This window comes from Cygnus atratus, chromosome 5 (assembly GCF_013377495.2).
Source record: "Cygnus atratus isolate AKBS03 ecotype Queensland, Australia chromosome 5, CAtr_DNAZoo_HiC_assembly, whole genome shotgun sequence".
Lineage (NCBI taxonomy): Eukaryota > Metazoa > Chordata > Aves > Anseriformes > Anatidae > Cygnus > Cygnus atratus.
Window position 1 is genome coordinate 58,922,367 of NC_066366.1, and position 11,993 is coordinate 58,934,359.

An 11,993-nucleotide genomic window follows, 5' to 3' on the forward strand; every position below is an offset into this window, starting at 1 on the left:
CCTGGCTGTTTGTAATTGCTGCTGCTGCTTGGGACTGATGAATTACTACCTCCTCAACCCCATACTGCTTCTCTTGAATGCAGGGGGAATTTCAGCACATTATCCCCAAGGTTCAGAGCTTAACAAGGTTACCCTGATAACCAACAGGACCTGCTAGTCACAGTAACTCATTTGGAGATCCCCTGAACTGTACAGACCTTGCTCTCAGGGGAGCCAAGAAGTGAAATTCTTGGCCCTGAAGTGGCCTGGGCTGAGCGTGTTCATACCTCACACAGCCCTGAAGAGTATCCTGTGGCTGGGCAGGCAGGCACAGGAAGTCATTGTCAGCATTTTGACTCCCTTCCATAACTGCTCCCAAATTTCAGAGCAGTCATTTATTTTGCCCGGACAGCCAAAGCCTCGCCCAGCTCACAGGCCATGTTGAGGAAGCAATGTTGAAATGGCATTTTACAAGCTACTGATGAAAAAGAACAGGAGTCTCAAGCTGCTGGTCAACGATGCAGAAAAAGCAGTGGATTTACCAGCAAACGCGTACGCAATAAGCACAGCGAGACAGAGCCATCTATCATCAATTTGTTGTGTGGGGCCGGGGGGGTTTATCGCCTGACTGGCATCTGCATAAGCAGCTGGACTCTATGTTACCAAAGAAGATAAAAATAATAAATATGATTAATTAACAGCATCAACACCAGTCACATATTTGCATTACTGGAAAAGCTAATGGCTGCAAGAATAATGTTAATATAGTGCAGCAATAAGTAATAGTATTCCTTAGCTATCCAGAGGAAAAGGTGAAATGAAATGGACTTACAGTGCCTACCAGGTCTGCTTCTGAAGTAAAAAAAAAAAAATAAAAAAAAAAAAATTAAAAAAAATCCAGATGAAGAATTGTAAGATTGAGCTCCTAGTAGTTAGAAAATCTATTAAAAAAAAAAAAAAAAAAGGAAAATTCATAAAAGGATTTAAACTCCCAGTTTATTAGGGAGCAGACTGAGGCCTATTCTCCCACTCAAGGGCATGGTTAGACTAAAAAGATTACCAAGGAAAGCAGCAAATTCTGCATCTCAGTGTTGTTAAAACAAGACTAAATGCCTATATCTGAGAGATCTGTTCTAGCTCAAACACAGGCTGGGATGCAACACACAAAGCAGGAATTACTGGGAGGAATTCTCTGGCCCGTGTTAGGCAGAAGCTGAGAATGGAGGATTATAAACAGCCTCTTCTGGACTTAAATTATGGCTTTCTGGTCCACTGCCTTCCTGTGCAGGGCAGTCCAAACTTCATCTCCCTGCACATGTGAGGACTCAAGGGATGCAGCCACCAGGGAGGATGAACAGGCTTTGACCCTTTACCCTGCTCTCGGGTGTTCTGTTGGATCCACAGCTCCAGCCTATGGCTAGGGAAGCATTAAATAAACTTCCTCAGCAGGGATGCAATCACACCCCATCCTGGCCATTTGTGGCTCTACACAACAGCAAAAGCACTGGAGAAGGAAGAAACGCTGATGCTTCTTCCCTTTGCACACTCACACTCCCTCGGGGTGTCTGCCCCAAATCTTCATGTCTCAGAAGCTGATGTGACCAACACAGAGGGTGGGCACTAAACTCAGGTCTAAGACAAAATAAGGGATGATACAAGCAGACCCTGAGTACCTGCATAGTGCAAGGTCAAACAAAAAAAGCTACTTAGGAGAGAAGAAAAGGAGACACCCATGACACACCAAGAAAAGAGAAAAGGGAGGTACGTTTATAACAGGACATGCTAAGAAGGCACATCTTGCCTTTGCTTGGAAGTACGTCTGTGCTGTGCACTCATTTGCAATCTGGTACATCATCAGGATACAAGTACTTCCCACTCTCATCTGCGCCTTTAACATCCACTTGGGAATTTCTCTGTAACATTGTGGTAAATCCCACAAGCTCTGCCTGAGAGGATGCAGTTGTCTCTGTGGAGACCACAGGATGCACAGACTACTCAGATCCACGGGGGCCATGGGTGTATGAGCTATTAAAACTCTTAGATCTCAGTACCATTTGCATCGGTTTGCCTCACCCTCTTGGGCTATTTGTAAGCCTCTTATCACATTTGGCCATAGCTTATCATCAGTTTTTCCCTGCAGCAAAGACCAGCTAAGTATAGCCAACAAGTTAAGGGAAATCATCCTTCTCCTCTATTCAGCATCTGTGAGACTGGGCTGGGTCCATTTTCAGAACAGAAGACCTCCAGAGGTCCCTTCCAACCCAAATTATTCAATGATTACCAAGGTACTACTATACCTAACCCCATGTGGTGCCCGTTCCAGGTAACAGAAGACTCCCCTGGAGCTTCAAAACAGATTTCATTATGGAAGGGAGTCCCAGGCAGGAGAGAGTAAAACATGTCCTTGACTTCAGGATCAAGTTCATCTACTGCTGATGCATGTGAAAGAATATGACAAAACAAACAAACAATAACAAAAAAAACAAATGAACAATTCAAGCTGGTGCAGACTGATGTGAAGAGGGAAAATACTGGCTACAAGTCATAAAGGCTTATGATGTGGAGGTAGTATAGAGAAGGGTTTCTCCATGAAATTCCAGGCACTTAGAATTTCTTCTTGGGGCTCACCAAAGCATGGGCTTCAAAACCACGACCAAACAGCTTTCAAGAGCTTCTTAAAGTGTCCTTAGGACAAATTATATCGCCATTTAGTGTTTTGATTTCAAGATGGGCAACGAAAAGGAGTAATTAATAAAGGAAACTGCAGACAGGTGGAGAATTAAAGAGGTCTCATGTTTTTGCAAGGATAAGTCAAGAAAACATCCAAAGCTAAAAGTGTAGAGCAATGGATACGGAAAGTGCAGAAATCCTTCCATTCCTCGATCAAACACGCTCCTCCTCAGAACCAAGCAGGAGCACTGGGTGTACAGTTACAGTTCAGCTTAGGTGTTGCCATGAACAGATGATCTTACACGAAGCTTGACTTTGACTAAGATATTTTTAAATCAGATGCTAGACAGAAATACTTGAGAATAATCACAAAGCAAATATTCACAAGACCTGATTTGAGATGGAAAATAAGACAGTAAGGTTCTGCCTTGTATATGTCTGCCCATGGGCTTGGTCTGTGAGGGAGAAAGAATGATAAAACCAAGATGTCAAGTAGAATAAAACATACCAGGAGCCACACCCTATGAAAATGCTAAGCTCATAGTTGGATCTTGCCAGATTTAAGTAGGTTTGACTTAAAACAGTTATGAAGATACCTGCTAGGGACAGACACTCGAGTTCACTGCCTGGACTGTGTCTGATTTATCCATGTGGTGTGAAGAAAGCTGTGTCTCTGCTGAGGCTTTCTCTTCAGATAAATCTGATGGTGGCTGACTGGAGGAGTCTCAGATGGCCACCAGCTCAAGCCCAGGAGAGGGCTTGGGCCAGCACCTTGCAGCATGGACGCGGTCTGCTCAGTGGTATTCACTGGTCAAAATATCTACATTATGAAGGCAAGACCGGGGAACACAACTGGGAAAAAGGAATCAAATGAAATTATGAGAAAAAAAAAAATGTAGCTTATACAAGAGTTTTACCCTACCTGAAACAATTTTATATAGTTAATGGATTGTGCCTTAGCATTAAATGCTTGGCGTGAGTAATGTTTTCACACTAACTGGGAAAAGGCATCTTTTCTAATTTAGTCAAACAGCACACCACAGTTAAGATTTTATAATGCAAAATTGAGTAATATTTTTTAATGGTAGAAATGACAATCTCACACAGACTCTCTCTTTCTTAATAGTGGTGTTCCTTCCTCAAAAGCAGCTCAGGCAGCTCGGCTAAAACTTTCATACTTCATGTAATCCGGGCAAAATTATAGAGACAATACCTCAGAGGAAACTCAAGCTAAAAAAAAAGGAAATCACATATCAGAAAAATACATTTTAACAAGTCTTTCACAGGTTATTGTTACAGGAAACTGCAAACAAAAATACTTCCTTTTATTTGTCCTAAATGGATTTTTTTTCTATAAGGAGTTTGAGCTAGATACGAGTTGGCTACATGAAAGGGTAGAACTTGGAATTCGTGATTCCCTTAAAGTACAAACACTGATAAAAAGTTATAACAAGGATTTTTATCTTTTTTTTTTCTTTTTTAATTCTGACCCATGGAAATTTTGGGGTCTACTCAGTGTTGCCAACATATCTTGGGAGAAAATTCGTGTTCAACATTTTTTCCTATGGCATAGAAGAGAGACAAACTAATTGCACGAGGGATGCTCAACTGGGCTTGGGGGGGGCGGAGTGACAGGCACTGCTCTGCCAACTCAGACTGAAGGAGTAATCCTGGTTCTTGTCACCTCTGATTGCTTTGAAGATGTAAGTGCCAGACTATTCCTGTCTGTCTTGGAGGAGATGTTCCACTTTTCAATCAAACTTTGGGCAGAAGAGACCAGGAGACTGATCCCCTGGGCTGCATCCACCTGCAAAGTGGGACATCTGTGCTCCAGACCCACTGAGTGTTTCATGGCCAAACAGCAGAAGAGCTATAGTTTACCACCCTCTGTAGGGTGCTCACGCTGCAGCTGGCCACAGCACCGTATCTTGCTGAGGACACCGAGACAAGGTTATTTAGTCTGGTTTCAATTATCCAGGGGAGATCTGGGCAGTCACAGCAAGACCTGTTACTTATATAGGTAGAGTATGTTCCTTAAAAGGCTCATGTTCTGCATAGTCCCCAAATATATGGCAAGTTATTTTATTCACGTTGTATCTCCTGACAAAAAAAAAAAAAAGAAAAAGAAAAAGAAAAATCAACACAAAACATGTGTTGTATATTGGGGCCAATACAGTTGCTGCTCCTTGTTTTCAGTTCAACTAAGAACAATCTAAAAATAGAAAACAGTCAAAGAACCAAAACTCAACAGCAGCCTGCGTCATTGCTATATATTTTCAAACCACAGTAATATGAGACGATAAATAAAAAATAGAGAAAAAACCTCCAGGCCGTAAAAACAGAGAAAGGGAAGAAGTTTCTAAGGAGAAAAAAAAAACCTCTCAAATGTTGCAATTTTAAATGAAAAACAGCGTAACATGAAGATTAACATTTTATTCATTTCAAGACAAAGAGAAATACCCCAGGTATGTAAAGAAAAAATACTGTGGCCAAAGTCTCCCTTCTAAAGAAGCACACAGAATTGTTCACAGCCTTGTACCATCTTACAGCTTGTGGACCAGCAGTCCTACGCCCCAATGCCAACACCAAACCCAGTTTCTTTGGATCTCTTGCCCCTGTTTTAGAAGTCTGCTCCATTAAGTCTAGGGCAGAGAAAATCTCATAAGATCTCATATATCTCCTCATGAGAGGTTTCAGTAGGGAATTATCCTCACTGTTAAAATCACTCTTTTTCTAGCACAGCCTTGGCTGAATTTCCCATTCCACCCATTTGATCACATTTTTTCTTTGCTAATTTGAAGACCATCCCCTCAATTTCAGAGATGACCCATTTATAGAGCTGCTACACCAAAGCCTCCTTCAAGTTTGGTCTCTCTAGGGCACATTTCCCAGGCCTAGGCCCTTTTCTGCAGCTCTTTTCCAAGTTTTCCCACCTCAGTTTTTAGGACAGCCACCAGAACTGAACATTCCAGTGACAAGCTCACTAATGCCACTGATACCAAGGGTCAGAGTCACCATTGCGCCTGGCCTGCGACTCCACAGCCACCTCTCTGGAGCACATCTCCACAGGCCCCAGCTGCCTGTTCCCGCCCTCAGGCCACCCTGTCACCCCTTTACCAGGCCCCAGCTCCACAGACTACCTAAATCTTGATTCCCATTGAATTCTTGGCCCCCTGGTTCCTCAGTGGAACAATAATGAATGTTTTATCCACATGGGTTCAGGGACGCTTGCACTCTTTGAGGATGAGTGTGAATGTCTGTTCCCTCTTCAGCCCTTGCTGTCTATCACACTCAGGTAGTCATTGGCTTTGCTTTCCCAGCAAGCACAAATTGATTTCTATTCTCCTTTTTTTTTATGCTAACCTAACGGCTTAAAATAATGAGCACTTTTTAATTGGCCAAATATTTATTCAATGACAGGGTGGTGAGCAGGGACTTGTTTTCACTTCCAGTCACGACTGTCTCCCTGGCACGATCCTTGGTGCCATGAGCAGAATGCTTATTGACTTCACCCCTGCATGGAGACGGGAAACCTTGCTGCACAGGGGCAACTCTCTTTGTTCTGCAATATGAATGCTAAATTTAAATGTCATTAAAATTACATCACGGAGCCTGAAACTTTCTAAACAGAGCTGGTTAGACTGCATCCCAGAAGAAGCTGCTTCTGAAAGATAGTGCTTATTTATTCACCTGTTTTATAACAGCATCGTGCACTTAACTCTTCAGAAAAGAGGTTCAGGAAAGATAAAGACCCTGACCACAGATACCATTTTCTTTTTCTTCTTTTCTTTTTTTTTTTTTTCTGGATTTTACACCTATGTTAAGAAAGAAATATGCTTAACACATTTTTTGTTAAAGCTAAGGAGGACAGATTTGTGCCCCTTCAGGCAACTGAAATATGAAACACAAGCAGTTTTGTTTGCTCAGATTTATCAAGTCCTGTAAATTAAAATTTCTTCTGAATTCCCACTGGTATTGCTCGGCTGCAACCTGATAACCAAAACTCTTCTGTTGCTAGAAACAGATCAATGAAATTTCCATTATCCAGGCTGAAACAAATGCAAAACCAGAATCAGTGGTAAAAATCATCAGGAGACAGAAACATCTTGAAAGTCTTTCTGGGTGAATTAGACAAAGGCAAATGTTTTAAGACCTGTCATGCAGTGCTCTCCTCCAGACCTTCAGTGGTTCTAGAGAAAGTGGGAACCCAGCCTAGTCAATCATTGTTTCAGCTTCATGGCAGCAACAGTACTGTCTTCTTGACTCACTTCTCACATTCATGAACTTGCTCGTCTTAGTTTTAGCATCAAATGAAATACAGGAGAGAAGTTTTTACCTAAATGACCTAAGAGCAAAAGTCGCACTAATTTTCAATGTGTCAGCTGTCATCCAGGACACCAAGCTGCTTTTGAAAGTCGTACAGTGCATGTTGGTGTTGTTACACAAAGGGATTTCCAGCCATACACACTCTTTGATAACAGCTCATTGTCTCAGAAGAAAGCAACTCGCTCAGTTTGCCAGTGACCACTTCTAAGGCCTCTGTTAAGCTTTTAAATGGAATTAGTGAAGTTTTCAAAAGTTACCACAGACTCATCACTAAAAGCTAAGCTCGTGTTTCTCATTGAGAACTCTGTGCAAATGATATAAAAGTAAAGCAAAATGAAAACTCAGAGAACAGCCATACCCACAGACACCATAACACTGAGGAGTAGAGTAAGAATACAAGTGGAGAAGTGCAGTTGGAGTTAAATAGTGAGAAGATGCAACTTTCCACTAGCTTTGTTTTGTAACACATAAATGAGACACATCTGTGCAGAAGCAGGAAGTTTTCTATTGCCCTACACACCAACTGTCACTCCACAACCATGTCAACCCAAGCATCAGATGTAGGCCTGTGTCTTTTTTATCTATATATGATAACTAAGGGCAGAGAAACCTCCAAGAGTTTCTTAAAGCTCTTCTTTAGTAGTACTAGCCCTATCTTATTGACAGAGGTTCCATATATAAAATCAGATGTTAAAAATGTAAGGAAAATCAGAAGTTTTTCTTAAATACGTCACCTCCAGTATCATTTACCCAAACACAGCCTAGGAACAACATTACTATAGTGGTAAGAAATGCAAAATACATTAAACAAGGCATCAGCACAGAGAAAGGACAAGGTGTTGCCAAATAGCTTGGGAGCTGATATGGTCCCATTTTGATCCCCATATCAGCAAGTCATATGTCTAACTTCACACATGAAATCTTATCTGAAGATGCTTTACTGAAGTTATGTTATGATCCTGATTATAAATTCTCCAGACTCTTCTGGGGCCAATTTACAAAGGTTTATGTGCAAACCTAATGCTGGGAGATGAGAACACAATGTTCTTTAATATGCAAAGAAAACCTGACCAGAGTACTATGATCAGATGACTTCAGTTTCACCAAAGATAAAACATCTGTTGAGTTTGGAGTGAGCAGCTCTTAGACAGATGTCTTAAGAAAAATTGCTTTTCATGGCTACCTTACACACTACAGCAGACAGCTTGTTGATGAAGCTGATCAAAACCTTTTTAAGCAGAAATCTAGGGAGAGAGGATGTCTTAAAAAGAGAAGATCTGCTTTCCCTGAAAAATTTCCACTTTTTAGAGAAAATGGAAAACCAAGGCACTAGTATTCTGAAAAGTTCTAAGATTTCAGCCAAAAAAATGACATGTGACTGGCAAGGTGTTAAAATGCCACATGCTCTCTCCATTTCTCTGGGCTGTGTTTCCTATGGGAAGTACGGAGGCAGGATTAGGAAGGCTTGGGGAGGAAGACTTTGGAAAGAGGGGAGATCAGTAAACCTGGAGGGAGAATGATGCACAATGCATTGAACTAGAGTTCCCACATTGTGTCTCAGCAGCATTTCTCACCAGACTGGGGGAGTCGGAAAGAAAGTATGCAGGGCGTGATTGCTTTTTTTGGACAGAAAGAAAAAAATAGCCCCAGAATTGACAGTTTCTAGTTTTATTGGCTGAAAAGTCAAAAATCTTCCATAGGGAACCCTTCCGCCCCCTCTCTGATCCCTGACCATATTTGTTTGACCAGATTTGCTGGGTACTGGCATACTAGTTCAGTGTTTCTTTTTAGGGAAAAGGAGGAGACCGTAGTCTGTCATATCTTGGGGAACTGGGTTAGAGACAAGAGACGGATGACAAGGGTGATTGGGCATGGTGTTGGCAGGGTGTCAAGGGGAGCTGAGAGGGGGTGGTAACCATCTGCCTGGAGAAGGAGGTTGCTGAGACGGAGGTAAAGGAGGTGGCAGAAGGAGAACAAGTTTGTGCAGTATTTCAGAAAGACTTTGGTTTAGTTTGGAGTAGGGTGAATGTGGACCCATTTCTAATCCAGCAGAGGGAAGTTATTAATGTCACTCAATAGGAGCTTCCTTTCATTGAACAAAAGGTGGGTGAACCCACTCTAAGGAAGTTAACATTTGCCTTGCCTCACAAGGCTGTGGAAATACTGAATAAAGCTGCAGGGAAGTGAATTTCAGCTACAAAAAGCCTGAAGTAGATGACTCATGCTCTTTCTAGGTATTCCTGCCAGAGGGTCTAATTGTAGGAACCTGAATTGCAACCAAAGATTCATTCCCAGGTTGAAGTTATTCCTTCCCTGTATGCATCATTCATCCCAGTATAAGCAGTGTCAGAGAGAACAGCATCAAACACCCTTGCATCTATAACCCAAAAGGGGAAGGCTAGTAAGAATCACATCTTTGTAAGTTTTCTGGCCTTACAGCAATGGTCTCCACACAGTCAGCACTCAGAGAATACCAAATATAACACAAGCTTGAGGAATGCACAATTACAGACCATGCAGGAACAAGAGCAGGGTGAAGAGGAAGCCAAATTCACAGAAGCGACTGATGGAGAAAATGATGTTTCCAATGACCGTCCAAAATATTCAATGGAATATTAGTGTTCTAATGCAAAACTGAGATATTAATGTCAGAAAAACAACAACAATAACAACGAACCATTATGGAGCTGCAGAACATTCAGCATTATCAAAAAATGACAATTCCCGGACAGGAAGTTAGCAGTGTTGTGACAGAAGCCTCAGGTGAGCCTGCCACAATCTTTCCTACATGGTGAAAAAAGGGAAAGCTCAAAAATGAAAAGTTTTATTTATTTATTGCCTCCCTCCAGATGGCAACCAAGCTGATGGTTCAGAGAGACATAATACACAGACCAAACCCCGTTCCATCAGACTCTGCCCCTATGTTTAGAAATAGACAAACTCTTGTTTCAAGCTGAGCTCTGTCTCTACCCATACAGCAACTTCAATGAGCCATGAAATAGTTATGAACACTTCTTCTGCCCTGGCACTTCACAGAGCCACTAAGGTGGTACCTGGGCCTGTGCTAGAAGCTGTGTCACTCATCTTCATGGATAAAGGACAACGATAATGACAGACCCATAGGGAAAATTTTCTGAATGCAAGTGTAGCCACAGAAATACAGGTTTGCTTATTTATCCTTCTCAAGCAAGGATGAAAAAATATCGAGGTTCAACACTCTGAGTCCATCTGGTTCTCAGCCCAGCTGCTCCCATGAGAGATCTCCAACTTGGGCAGGGCACAGACCTGGTCCCTTCCAGCCCAGCCAGAGTCCCAACTACTGTTTGTGGAGTCTTAGTCCTTCCTTCCCTTTCTGCCTCTCAGAAGAAAATATCATTATAAATAACTCACCTCCATGGTATGCTGTAGTTATGAAGGCATACCATTTAATCAAAATGTTCAAAATTAACTCTGTTTGTGAACTTCAAATCAGCATAACATTCAAGTAGATGCTGAAATCCTATTGAGGTCAAACTACTCAGTACAGCCTACACTGTTGCATGAAATACCTTAAATATTTGCATTAAATAAAATTAGACTAAGGGTGACAAGCTTATATGTCTGGCAACTCATTTCTCCTCTTTCTGAAATCTGTAAAAGACTTCCCCATTTAGCATTCAGGATTCATGCTTTTAAACAGATCTGAGTTTTCACATTTTGCTCAAGAGAAAGACCAAGCAAGAATAATACAGAAAGTAGACATAATTTTCATGTGATATGAGTTCAAATGTATGTTATTATGCTAAATTAAATAACAAACATTTGGGTTATCTCAGTTTTAAAATAATGAACTTCCTTTTACTTTTATCAGAATCTGAAATATAATATGGGGGAAGAGGGGGAATAACTAGAAGTCTCATCAAATCCCCAAAGATAAGATCTACCCAAAATTATCTTTGTTCCACTGAGAACTAACAATGATTCCAAGGACACCTGCTGGATATAGATGTGTTGGATGGTGTGAGGAGGTCTACCTGGAAAAGAGAAGCTAATTGCTGTCATGAAGGCAAATACAAAATTTCATCGTAAGAAAAAATCCAAGCACCCACTATGTAAATTTTAATTTAATAGGTCCAGATCCTGTCAGTATATCTATACACCTTTCTGGCTGTTGAAAAGAATCTGACCTCTCCTGCAGTAATCCAGTAAGGTAAATGCATTTTCAAGGCTGGTGTCTGAAGCATGCAGTTTTGGAAAGAACAACTTGGGTTGCTGGTATACACCAGCACCAAAACAGAAAGAAGTAACTCCAGCTTAATGTTTGTAGTGTAATGAAGAACAGTATGTTGCAGTTTGGGTAAATCACTTGATCAACACGTACAGAAATGAACGCTTCCTCTTGCATAAGGGGAAGCAATTAAAAAAGAAAAGATTATATTTGTCAGGTAATTTGCTTTCAATGATTAATTCAACTAACTCCAAACAATTCCATTATTTAGTCTTCCAGCGTCCTACTAATCTGGATCTCTTTCCCTCATCTCCCAAGAAACCCTATGCAAAAAAAGCAGAGGAATTATTAATTTTTCAGCATTAGACAGCCTGACCTTGCTCCCCATTAAGCAGAGTGTTTCCATAGCTTCCATGTAATTTGTCATGGATGAGTTCAGCTACATATCAAGCAGGCTCTTTATATTACCAGACTTGCATGGGAAATAAAATCTGAATTGCTGCAGTTTAATGAAAATGTAAAACCCAAAGCAAAACTGTAAATAAATAAACAAATAAATAAATAAATAAATTGTATTTTCTGCAGAAGGTCAAATGCCCACTATGTTTTTAGACATGTCCCCATGAACTTGCGGAGCTTTTCAACAAAAGGACAGAACACCACGGAGTCCTTAGCATTTCTGAGGATGCAAATGAAGCAAAAAGACCTCAGGTCAAAGCCCAGATCCACTGCAATCAACAAGATTCAGGCCATTGATTTCAAAGGATCACAAGGCTTCTTAGCAACTTGTTAGAATTTAGTTTCAGACCTT